Below are 13,795 nucleotides of genomic sequence, written 5' to 3'. Positions count from 1 at the left end.
GCTCATCACTAGTACCTGCCTACCCTAGAAAAATTGCACAACAAATTTTGGTATCTTTTTCTCTTGTTACCCTTGTGAAAATAAAAAAAATTGGAGCTAAAACAACATTTTTGTGGGGAAAAATGTGATTTTTTTTTTTTTTTTTCTAATTTTCACTGCTCAAAGCATCTGCAGGTTCAAGATGCTCACCACACCCAGAAAAATTCCTTGAAGGGTTTAGTTTCCAAAATGGCATCATTTGTGAGGTGGTTTCCACTGTTTAGGCACTTCAGGGGCTCTCCAAACGTGACATGGCGTCAGCTATCGAATTCAGCCCATTTTGTATTCCAAAAGTCAAATGGCGCACCTTCCCTTCCAATCCCTGCCGTGTGCCTAAACAGTAGTTTTTCTCCACATATGTTGTAACAGGAGAAATTGTACAACAAATTTTGGGGCCCATTTTTTCATGCTACCTTTCTGAAAATACAAAATTTGGGGCTAAAATAATATTCTTGTGGGAAAAATGTGTTTTTTTTTTAATTTTCACGGTTCAACATTATAAAATTCTGTAAAGCCCCTGAGGGTTCAGGGTTCTAAACACACATCTAGATAAATTCCTTGAGGGGTCTAGTTTCCAAAATGGGGTCACTTGTGGGGAGTTTCTACTGTTTAGACACCTCAGGGGCCCTCCAAACGCAACATGGTGCGCTATCAATTTTAGCCATTCCAAAACTCAATTGATGCTCTTTCCCTTCTGAGCCCTGCCGTGCTCTGAAACAGAAGTTTTCCACCACATATGGGGTATTGGTGTACTCAGGAGAAATTAAGCAACAAATTTTATGGTGCATTTTCTCCTGTTACCCTTGTGAAAATGAAAAATTTGATGCTAAAGAAACATTTTTCTGGGAAAAAGTTTTTCCTTCCACATTCCATTAATTCATGTGAAGCACCTGAAGGGTTAATAAACTTTTTGAAAGTGGTTTTGAGCACCATGATGTTAGGAGTCGTGTTCTCTGCCGTGTCTCTGCCAGCCCTGTGTCTCAGCTGTGCCAGCCTTCTCGTCTGAGTTTCAGCCGTGCTCTTCTGCCAGTCGTGCCTGATGCCCGCACCAATCCTGGTATTCCTGTCTCCCAAGTGGGATCAGCAGCCACAGCCAGACACCACCCTGGAGTAGCACCTGGCAGCTGCCTGCTGCACAAGCCTGACCTCACCATCAGAGGCTCCAGTAAAAACCCAGGCAGCTGTCATAGTCACGCCCCTCCAGGGTAGTCTGGTTTGTGGCACAGTGGGGCCACAAACCCCCCGAGCTCACGCCCACCAGTCAGGGCGTGAGCGTGACACGGGGGAGAAGAACATTCACGCCGATGCTCTCTCCCGCTCCGTAGTGTCATCTGAGGAGGAGGAGCCTCGGCTTATTGTCCCTTATGAGAGCCTGAGAACTGTAGCTCTGGTTTCGCTAGAGTCTGTGCCCCCGGGCAAGACTTTCGTGCCAGCGAATTTGCGACCGGAGGTTCTCGCTTGGGCTCACTCGTCCAGAGTGGGTGGGCATTTTGGGACCAAAAGGACATCTGAGCTTTTGGTGAGAATGTACTGGTGGCCGCATATGGCCCGTGATGTCCGGGACTATATTCGGGTGTGCGTTTCCTGCGCCCAGAATCGGTCTCCTCGGCAACGGCCTGCTGGGTTGCTTTACCCCCTACCGGTGGCAGATAGGCCCTGGGAAATGGTTGGGATGGACTTCGTGGTGGGCTTACCCAAGTCTCGTAGCTGCACCGTTATCTGGGTTGTCACCGATCATTTCTCTAAAATGGTGCACTTGGTGCCGCTTCCACGGATACATTCTGCACGGGCCTTGGCGGCGTTGTTCATAAAACATATTTTCTGTTTACATGGAATGCCTGATAAAATTGTCAGTGCCCGGGGTCCCCAGTTCGCGTCTCGGTTTTGGAGAGAGCTCTGCCGTTTACTCAGCATAGAGTTGAATCTCTCCTCTGCATACCATCCCGAGACGAATGGGTTGGTAGAGAGGACCAACCAGACTCTGGTGACATACTTGCGGCATTCTGTCTCTGCTAGACAGGATGACTGGGCATCTTTGCTACCTTGGGCAGAATTTGCCTTGAACAACGCCGTAGCCGATTCCACTGGGCAGACTCCTTTTTTCCTTAATTAGGGCCAGCATCCGCGTGTCCCTGTGCCCATGCCCGTGTCTTCCACCGATTCTAGGGTGGCAGACTGGGCGGTGGAGGCACGTGACATTTGGGACCGCACACAGGATGCCATCCGGGCCTCCTAGGAGAGAATGAGGGTTTCTGCTGATATACACCGGCGCCCCGCTCCGACCTTTGCTCCTGGTGACTTAGTGTGGCTCTCCGCCCGTAACATCAGGCTGCGAGTTGAGTCCACTAAGTTTGCGCCTCGCTACATTGGCCCATTCAAGGTTCTGGAACAGGTCAACCCTATGGTCTACCGTTTGGCTATTCCTCCACGCCTTGGTATCACCGACACTTTTCACGTTTCCCTCTTAAAGCCCGTTCATATGTCCCGGTTTTCTGAGTCATCTGCCGGGACATCGGGTTCATCCACGGATGAGTTTGAGGTGAACGCGATCGTGAGGTGCAAGGTGGTATGTGGCTAGAAATTTTATCTGGTAGACTGGAAGGGTCACGGTCCAGAAGATAGAACCTGGGAACCTGTGGAGAACATTTGGGCTCCGCTGCTCATTGCAGCTTTTGAGCGTAGCGAGGCTCAAGGAGGGGGGCCCTAGGAGGGGGGGTAATGTTAGGAGTCGAGTTCCCGCCGCTGCACAGGGGGAATCTCGAACCATGTCTGCTGCGGTCTCCCATTCTGCATCGGCCGCAGTGGAGCCTGCTCAGCGGAGACGTCGGTCCCAACGTCTCACTGAATCGGATACTGTGCAAAGGGTTACTGCTGCCTCTCCAGGCTTTACTATTGTACCCTGCACTGTTCTGCAGCGAGCAGGCTTTTCTGGGACTAAGTCCTGCTTTGCACACACTGAGCATGCCCAGGGCAAGATCTCTCAGTGGAGATCTAGAGTCACATGCTCAGGTACTGCAGCAACTTCCATTGGTCCTTCTTGGAAGGTCCTGTAGGTGCTAGGACTAAGTCCTGTTTTGCACACACTGAGCATGCCCAGGGCAAGATCTCTCAGTGGAGATCTAGGGTGACATGCTCAGGTACTGCAGCAACTTCCATTGGTCCTTCTTGGAAGGTCCTGTAGGTGCTACAACTATAAAAGGTTCTCATGACCGCACGGCCATGCGCTAGTATCAAATATGTACGAGCTCAGCGCCAGTGTGGTCGTGAATTCCGGCTCCACCGGAGAGGAGCAACGTGTTTGGTTGGGACTGCATGACCACTGTCGGCTCTACTCTGTAGCTGTGTTCCCTGTAAGCTAAACAGGGCACAGCGTTCGCTTTACTACGGGCTCTGTGAAGTAACAGAGTTTGTTTATTCTAATTTACTTCACCGCCTTACTTAGCAGCAGGTTCTTTCCTGCACGGTGGATCCCGGGTTGCGAACGCACCTATCTCATTAATAAATATATTTGGTGCGTTCCGCCAACCCTAACACATGATGGGTGCAATTTTTAAAATGGTGTCACTTTTTTGGTATTTTCTGTCATTTAGGCCCCTCAAAGTCACTTCAAATGTGATGTGGTCCGTTAAAAAAATGGTTTTTATTTTATGGAAAAATTAGAAATGCCTGATCAATTCTTAACCCTTCTAACTTCGTAACAAAAAATAATTATGTTTAAAAAATTGTGCTGATGTTAAAGGGAACCTGTCACCCCCAAAATGGAAGGTGAGCTAAGCCCATCGGCATCAGGGGCTTATCTACAGCATTCTGGAATACTGTAGATAAGCCCCCCGATGTATCCTAAAAGATGATAAAAAAAGGTTAGATTATACTCACCCAGGGGGGTTCCGGTCTAGTTCTGGTCCGATGGGCATCGCGGTCCGGTCCGGCGCCTCCTATCTTCATCAGATGACAGCACAGGCGTACTTTGTCTGCCCTGTTGAGGGCAGAGTCACCACACTTCCATTTTACAATATAATTATGGAAACAAGAAGAGATCCCATATTAAGATAAAAATAGCTTTTATTTAATAATACATAAAATCAACAAAAATAAAAAACAAAATTACTGTCAAAAAGGACACCAAGTGAATAATAACACCAAAATACCACTGACGTAAATAAATACAAGGGATATTCTTATACTAACAGTATTAGCAATCACCAGATATATCTATATGATTTCTAATCTCTCATCTAGGCAGGTTGGTGACTTCCCCACCATTATATGATATACATGAAAAATAAATTACTGTCAAAACAACGTGTATACCTATTTAGTGGACATAAAGATGTCAGTTACTGTCAGTCATATATACAATCCCTATCAGTATAAATAAAGCCACGACCTAGTCAATAAAAGTAACCCAGCAGTGCCAAATAATATTGGTATTCAATGATAAATTAATAATGGTTAACTGCGGATAACCCCCTATTGTCCAGAAATGCAACACTATATACACCCGGTCTCTTATGCTCTTATAGGCATATATATAGATATAAGGATGGTAATGAGGCTAGTGCTACCTTTCATCATACCATGACAATCAGACCGCTGGTCCCATACATGCATTGACCGATCATAATTACCTATAGACAGTGCTCTATTCCTTGGTGTCCTCTCACCCCGACGTACGTTTTCCCGCCAGCTTCCCGCCCCCTCTTTGCTGGTTTGTAATGGCTTTCTAGCAGCTGCTCTCTTAATCCGATGAACTTGCCTGGCAGAAACCTTCCTCATTATGCCTTTATCAGCACGAACACGTCTGTGCTCAGATTCAGCCACAAATCTCTTAACAGTACGATGATCACGCTTAAGTTTTCGGGAAATATCTAATGTTTTCATCCCTTGACCAAAGATTGCACTATTTGATGCTTTTCGGCAGCAGAGAGATCCTTTTTCTTTCCCATGTTACTTGAAAACTGTGGCCTGCTTAATAATGTGGAACATCATTTTAAGTAGTTTTCCTTTAATTAGAATCACCTGGAAAACTAATTACCGTATATACTCGAGTATAAGCCGACCCCCCCTAATCTTGCCACAAAAAAACTGGAAAAACTTAATGACTCGTGTATAAGCCTAGGGTGGAAAATGCAGCAGCTACTGGTAAATTTCAAAAATAAAAATAGATACCATACAAAATACGCCCCATTTAATGCTCCATACAGTTTATGAGGGCTCCATAAGATGCTCCATATTAAAATATGCCCCATATAATGCTGCACAAACGTTGATTATGGCCCCATAAGATGCTCCATACAGATATTTACCCCATATAATGCTGCACATGGCCCCATAAGATGTTCCATAGAGATATTTGCCCCATATAATGCTGCACATGGCCCCATACAGATATTTGCCCCATATAATGCTGCACAGAGCCCCATAATATGCTCCATACAGATATTTGCCCCATATAATGCTGCACATGGCCCCATACAGATATTTGCCCCATATAATGCTGCACATGGCCCCATACAGATATTTTCCCCATATAATGCTGCACGTAGCCCCATAAGATGCTCTGTACAGATAATTGCCCCATATAATGCTGCACATGGCCCCATAAGATGCTCCATACAGATATTTGCCCCCATATCATGCTGCACATGGCCCCATACAGATATTTGCCCCATATAATGCTGCACATGGCCCCATACAGATAATTGCCCCCATATAATGCTGCACGTAGCCCCATAAGATGCTCTATACAGATAATTGCCCCATATAATGCTGCACATGGCCACATAAGATGCTCCATACAGATATTTGCCCCATGTAATGCTGCACATGGCCCCATAAGATGCTCCATACAGACATTTGCCCCATATGCTGTTGCTTCGATTAAAGAAATAAAAAATCACATATTCACCTCTCAAGCCCCCGGCACTTGCTATATTCACCTGCTCCGCATTCCACCGCCGACCACCGCTGTGTCTTCCCCGCCCTCTGCACTGATGTTCAGGCAGAGGGCGGCGTGCACTAATCGTGTCATTGCGCCCTCTGACCTGCGTGTCACTGCAGAGGACGCGGAAGACGCAGCGGCGCCGACAGTGGAACGCGGAGCAGGTGAATATCGTGCACTGCCCCCGTCATACTCACCTGCTCCTGGCGCGGTCCCTGCACGTCTGTTCCCCGGCGCCGGCAGCTTCTTCCTGTAGTGAGTGGTCACATGGTACCACTCATTACAGTAATGAACATGCGGCTCCACCCCTATGGGAGTGGAGTCAGGTCCATATTCATTACTGTAATGAGCGGTACCATGTGATTTTTCACTACAGGAAAAAGCTGCAGGCGCCGGGGAACCAGGGACGGCAGAGACCGCACCAGGAGCAGGTGAGTATTATTACACAGCTCTGCTCCCCCTCCCCTGCCGACCCCTGGGTATGACCCGAGTATAAGCCTAGAGGGTTACTTTCAGCCCAAAAAAGTGGGCTGAAAATCTCGACTTATACTCGAGTGTATACGGTATCACATGTGTTTAACCCCTTCCCGACCCATGACGCCTATGCGGCGTCATGGAATGATCGCGTCCCTGCAGATCGGGTGAAGGGGTTAACTCCTATTTTACCCGATCTGCAGGGAGAGGGGGAGTGGTACTTCAGCCCAGGGGGGGTGGCTTCACCCCCCCGTGGCTACGATCGCTCTGATTGGCTGTTGAAAGTGAAACTGCCAATCAGAGCGATTTGTAATATTTCACCTAAAAAACTGGTGAAATATTACAATCCAGCCATGGCCGATGCTGCAATACCATCGGCCATGGCTGGAAAACCTGACGTGAACCCCCCCACCCCACCGATCGCCCCCCCAGTGCTCTGTTATGGGGTCCGGTCCCCTCCGTCCTGTGCTCCGCTCCCCTGTCCTCCTGCCCGCTCCCCCCCTGCTCCTATGTCACCCCCCGGTGCTCCGACGCCCCCCCCGTGCCCCGATCTCCCCCCTCCTTATACTTACCTAGGCTCCCGGTGTCGGTCCGTCTCCTCGCTGGGCGCCGCCATCTTCCAAAATGGCGGGCGCATGCTCAGTGCGCCCGCCGAATCAGCCGGCTGGCTGATTCATTACAGGTACATTTTGATCGCTGTGGTAGGTTCTAACACAGCGATCAAAATAAAAAAATAATAAATAACCCCCCCCCCTTTATCACCCCCATAGGTAGGGACAATAATAAAATAAAGAAAATATTTTTTTTTCTTTTTCCACTAGGGTTAGGGTTAGAACTAGGGTTAGAACTAGGGGTAGGGTTAGGGTTACGGGAAGGGTTAGGGTTATGGCATGTGCACACAGAGCGGATCGGCCGCGGATCCGCAGCGGATCGGCCGCGGATTGGCAGCGGATTGGCCGCGGATCCGCAGCGGATTGGCCGCTGCGAATTCGAAGCAGTTTTCCATCAGGTTTACAGTACCATGTACACCTAAGGAAAACCAAATCCGCTGTGCCCATGGTGCGGAAAATTCCGTGCAGAAACGCTGCATTGTATTTTCCGCAGCATGTCAATTCTTTGTGCGGATTCCGCAGCGTTTTACACCTGTTCCTCAATAGGAATCCGCAGGTGAAATCCGCACAAAAAAACACTGGAAATCTGCTGTAAATCCGCAGGTAAAACGCAGTGCCTTTTACCTGCAGATTTTTCAAAAATCGTGCGGAAAGATCTCACACGAATCCGCAACGTGGGCACATAGCCTTAGGGTTAGGGTTGGAATTAGAGTTAGGGTTGGAATTAGGGCTAGGGTTTGAAATAGGGTTAAGATTAGGCTTGTGGTTAGGGTTACGGATAGGGTTAGGGGTGTGTTGGGGTTACAGTTGTGGTTAGGGTTGAGATTAGGGTTACGGTTGGGATTAGGGTTAGGATTAGGGTTGGAATTAGGGTTACGGGTGTGTTGCGGTTAGGGTTGTGGTTAGGGGTGTGTTGGGGTTAGGGTTGTGATTAGGGTTATGGCTACAGTTGGGATTAGGATTAGGGGTGTGTTGGGGTTAGTGTTGAAGTTAGAATTGAGGGGTTTCCACTGTTTAGGCACATCAGGGGTCTCCAAACGCAACATGGCGCCACCATTGATTCCAGCCAATCTTGCGTTCAAAAAGTCAAATGGTGCTCCCGCCCTTCCAAGCCCCGACGTGCGCCCAAACAGTGGTTTACCCCCACATTTGGGGTACCAGTGTACTCAGGACAAACTGGGCAACAACTGTTGGGGTCCAATTTCTCCTGTTACCCTTGCAAAAATAAAAAATTACTTGCTAAAACATAATTTTTGAGGAAAGAACAATTATTTTTTATTTTCACGGCTCTGCGTTATAAACTTCTGTGAAGCACTTGGGGGTTGAAAGTGCTCACCACACATCTAGATAAGTTCCTTCGGGGGTCTAGTTTCCAAAATGGGGTCACTTGTGGGGTGTTTCTACTGTTTAGGCACATCAGGGGCTCTGCAAATGCAATGTGACGCCCGCAGACCATTCCATCAAAGTCTGCATTTCAAATGTCACTACTTCCCTTCCGAGCCCTGACGTGTGCCCAAACAGTGGTTTACCCCCACATATGGGGTATCAGCGTATTCACAACAAACTGGGCAACAAATATTGGGGTCCAAATTCTCCTGTTACCCTTGTGAAAATAAAAAATTGCTTGCTAAAACATTTTTTTTGAGGAAAGAAAAATGATTTTTTATTTTCACGGCTCTGCGTTGTAAACTTCTGTGAAGCACTTGGGGGTTGAACGTGCTCACCACACATCTAGATAAGTTCCTTGGGGGGTCTAGTTTCCAAAATGGGGTCACTTGTGGGGGGTTTCTACTGTTTAGGCATATCAGGGGCTCTGCAAACGTAACATGATGCCCGCAGACCATTCCATCAAAGTCTGCATTCCAAAACGTCACTACTTCCCTTCCGAGCCCCGGCATGTGCCCAAACAGTGGTTTACCCCCACATATGGGGTATCAGCGTACTCAGGAGAAACTGGACAACAACTTTTGGGGTCCAATTTCTCCTGTTACTCTTGCAAAAATAAAAAATTCTGGGCTAAAAAAATATTTTTGAGGAAAGGAAACACATTTATTATTTTCACGGCTCTGCGTTATAAACTTCTGTGAAGCACTTGGGGGTGCAAAGTGCTCACCACACATCTAGATAAGTTCCCTTGGGGGTCTAGTTTCCAAAATGGAGTCACTTGTGGGGAGTTCCTACTGTTTAGGCACATCAGGGACTCTGCAAACGCAACCTGATGCCCGCAGAGCATTCCATCAAAGTCTGCATTTCAAAACGTCACTACTTCCCTTCCGAACCCCGACGTGTGCCAAAACAGTGGTTTACCCCCACATATGGGGTATCAGCGTACTCAGGAGAAACTGGACAACAACTTTTGGGGTCCAATTTCTCCTGTTACCCTTGGGAAAATAAAAAATTGTGGGCTAAAAAATCATTTTTGAGAAAAGAAAAATTATTTTTTATTTTCATGGCTCTGCGTTATAAACTTCTGTGAAGCACTTGGGGGTTCAAAGTGCTCACCACACATCTAGATTAGTTCCTTGGGAGGTCTAGTTTCCAAAATGGGTTCACTTGTGCGGGAGCTCCAATGTTTAGGCACACAGGGGCTCTCCAAACGCGACATGGTGTCCGCTAATGATTGGAGCTAATTTTCCATTCAAAAAGCCAAATGGCGTGCCTTCCCTTCCGAGCCCTGCCGTGCGCCCAAACAGTGGTTTACCCCCACATATGGGGTATCATCGTACTCAGGACAAACTGGACAACAACATTTGGGGTCCAATTTCTCCTATTACCCTTGGGAAAATAAAAAATTCTGGGCTAAAAATCATTTTTGAGGAAAGAAAATTTTTTTTTTTATATTCACGGCTCTGCGTTATAAACTTCTGTGAAGCACCTGGGGGTTATAAGTGCTCACTATGCATCTAGATAAGTTCCTTGGGGGGTCTAGTTTCCAAAATGGGGTCACTTGTAGGGGAGCTCCAATGTTTAGGCACACAGGGGCTCTCCAAACGCGACATGGTGTCCGCTAACGATTGGAGCTAATTTTCCATTCAAAAAGTCAAATGGCACGCCTCCCCTTCCGAGCCTTGCCGTGCACCCAAACAGTGGTTTACCCCCACATATGAAGTATCAACATACTCAGGAGAAATTGCCCAACAAATTTTAGGATCCATTTTATCCTGTTGCCCATGTGAAAATGAAAGAATTGAGGCTAAAAGAAATTTTGTGTGAAAAAAAAGTACTTTTTCATTTTTGCGGATCAATTTGTGAAGCACCTGGGGGTTTAAAGTGCTCACTATGCCTCTAGATGAGTTCCTTGGGGGGTCTAGTTTCCAAAATGGGGTCACTTGTGGAGGAGCTCCAATGTTTAGGCACACAGGGGCTTTCCAAACGCGACATGGTGTCCGCTAACGATGGAGATCATTTTTCATTCAAAAAGTCAAATGGCGCTCCTTCCCTTCCGAGCCTTACCATGTGCCCAAACAGTAGTTTACCCCCACATGTGAGGTATTGGTGTACTCAGGAGAAATTGCCCAACAAAATTTAGGATCCATTTTATCCTGTTGCCCATGTGAAAATGAAAAAATTGAGGCTAAAATAATTTTTTTGTGAAAAAAAAGTACTTTTTCATTTTTACGGATCAATTTGTGAAGCACCTGGGGGTTTAAAGTGCTCACTATGCTTCTAGATGAGTTCCTTGGGGGGTCTAGTTTCCAAAATGGGGTCACTTGTGGGGGAGCTCCAATGTTTAGGCACACGGGGGCTCTCCAAACGCGACATGGTGTCCGCTAAAGATTGGAGCCAATTTTTCATTGAAAAAGTCAAATGGCGCTCCTTCCCTTCCGAGCCCTGCCGTGCGCCCAAACAGTGGTTTACCCCCACATATGAGGTATCAGCGTACTCAGGACAAATTGGACAACAACGTCCGTGGTCCAGTTTCTCCTTTTACCCTTGGGAAAATAAAAAAATTGTTGCTAAAAGATCATTTTTGTGACTAAAAAGTTAAATGTTCATTTTTTACTTCCATGTTTCTTCTGCTGCTGTGAAACACCTGAAGGGTTAATAAACTTCTTGAATGTGGTTTTGAGCACCTTGAGGGGTGCAGTTTTTAGAATGGTGTCACTTTTGGGTATTTTCAGCCACATAGAACCCTCAAACTGACTTCAAATGTGAGGTGGTCCCTAAAAAAAAAGGTTTTGTAAATTTTGTTGTAAAAATGAGAAATCACTGGTCAAATTTTAACCCTTATAACTTCCTAGCAAAAAAAAAATTTGTTTCCAAAATTGTGCTGATGTAAAGTAGACATGTGGGAAATGTTATTTATTAACTATTTTGTGTCACATAACTCTCTGGTTTAACAGAATAAAAATTCAAAATGTGAAAATTGCGAAATTTTCAAAATTTTTGCCAAATTTCCGCTTTTTTCACAAATAAACTCAGAAATTATCGACCTAAATTTACCACTAACATGAAGCCCAATATGTCACGAAAAAACAATCTCAGAATCGCTAGGATCCGTTGAAGCGTTCCCGAGTTATTACCTCATAAAGGGACACTGGTCAGAATTGCAAAAAACGGCAAGGTCATGAAGGGGTTAAGATTGATTTCAGTGATCCATTGAGCCCTGAGACACAATACCATCCATGAGCTTATTTGAAAAACAAAACAATTAAATCTTCATGACACTTAAATCCAATTTGCATAACAATTTGGAACACGGTGTATTACAGCCCCCCACTCTGACCGATGACCGGAAACTAGCAGCTTAGCATATACCCGCACTTCAAGAAAACCAGCCTATTAGGATATAAATGTGATTTACTTGCACATTGCTACTATAACTGAAGGTAAATAGCATTTTTGAAAGTGGTATGTTCCTTTAAGGACTTCATACTTCTTGTTCCCAGCACATCATTACAGGTACAGTATATGGCAGTATATTGGCCAAAAACCTGCAAACACTGTATGATCTTTTGAGGATTATATTTTATTACACCTTTCAAATATGGAGCCTTTATAAAGAAGAGACTGGTAAGCATACAAAATTACATCTAAAATGTACTACGCAAAATTACCTTTGTTGATTTAAAACCTGGAAATATTAGATTCTGAGTCATGGATAAGCATTTTCATTTACATGAGTAAAAAGAAAAAAGTAGCGTAATCCAGTGTTCAAATAATTTGTCTTCCTGCTCAATGCCAAAAAGAGGACTGATAACTTTCATTATAAGAATTGCTAGCAGTCTTATGAAAATGACTCTGTAAATCTCAGTTAGGATTTTAATCTTCTGCTACCTCTGCTTCCTATCCCTCCATTATGTCAAGCAAGAACTGTAGCCAGTGTCAGGACATTTGACAAATGAGGCATAAGCGAATGTGATTTACATTGCTCCTGTATGCTTGTCTCATTGCCATCGTTATATTTATGAGATTCAAAGCCCTTACTTGCTGCAAGTCAGACAAGATATGTAATCATGAAACATTTAATTTTTTTTCCACCAAAGTCTTTCCTCTTGTAAATCGCTATACTGTCATAAACATGATTACTGCATGAGTGTAATTTAAACATTCTCTGCACACAGTCATCAAACTTCTGGAAACACGTAGTAATTTATCTTACCTGTTATTAATGACAGAAACAGAAAATTTCTTAAACGCTTTCAGTTATCGCCATTTTCTACTGACAAGGAGTCCAATAAGCATAGGATTAAATCTCTAGGTAGTTCTAGTGGTGTAGTTTGACAGGATTCATTTGGGCATGTGCATCAGGCTGTGAACATCAGTGACAGTAGGTTTGACCTAGAAGTGGCTCTACCTGTGATCTAATTGTTCATGATGCCCATAATAAACCTACAAAAATCTGTGAAAAAAGAGAATCTGGTCTCTCACAATGGCATTTACCATATTCTAGATTTCAGTTTTTACTATATTCTTATTTTTGCAAATGAAGATTGCAAAAACAAACAGAAAAACACAGGGACACTGATTCTGTGCATACAAATACTGCCTTATTTGGCGGCATCTTTATAAAGGTGCAGTAACTCTTTGACTATGTACTCACTTTTGCCATGGTGTTCCCTTATAATAAATTCTATGAAACGCTGCTCCGTCTGTTGCACCATTGCTATCACAAGTAATAGACCCTATTATTTTCCTTTTAGGTATACTTTTATTTTTAGGGGTATAAATAAATATAAGGTAATCTGTGGAAAATGATCCTAATGTAGGCTACGGCTTTATAAAAAAGGTTTGTATTTTCCCAACAAATACCTTAAGTATCTGTAAAGGGATGAACAAGTGAGGAGACACATACAGTAATGCCTAAACCGAGTATCTGCAAGTGAACATTACCATCTGCTGACTGGAAATGATAAGAAAAGAAAAAGCAGAGAGAATTACACTAGTAGGAACTAAAAAGCGAAGTACATGTCCCATAAAGGAAAAGACCAGGTCAGGTGACAGCTGTGCCGCAGTTAACAATTTTAAAGGGAACTTGTCACCCCCCCGAGCGTTTTTAAGTAAAAGAGCCACCTTCAGCTGCACTTAGGGTATGTGTCCACGTTCAGGATGGCCGGCGCTTTGGACGGAGCGGAAAACTCGCTCTGCCCAAAGCGCCGCCCCCTTCTGTAGACGCGGTGATTCCGGATGTGTTCATTGCACACATCCGGAATCATCGCACCCCATACATTGAGCCCTGTGTTTTACCTTGCGGCGCCGCAGCGGCGCCGCAAGGTAAACGGACATGCTG

General features: G+C 45.2%; 1 protein-coding gene across 4 annotated transcripts in view; it reads left to right on the top strand.

Moving 5' to 3' along the window:
* RELN (reelin) overlaps positions 1 to 13,795 on the top strand; it is a 1,394,857-nt gene that overhangs the window by 217,971 nt on the left and 1,163,091 nt on the right. The window lies entirely within an intron of this gene.

The sequence above is a fragment of the Ranitomeya variabilis genome, chromosome 5 (genome assembly GCF_051348905.1).
Source record: "Ranitomeya variabilis isolate aRanVar5 chromosome 5, aRanVar5.hap1, whole genome shotgun sequence".
In the NCBI taxonomy this organism is placed as follows: Eukaryota; Metazoa; Chordata; class Amphibia; order Anura; family Dendrobatidae; genus Ranitomeya; species Ranitomeya variabilis.
This window is presented reverse-complemented; position numbering and strand designations above follow the sequence as displayed.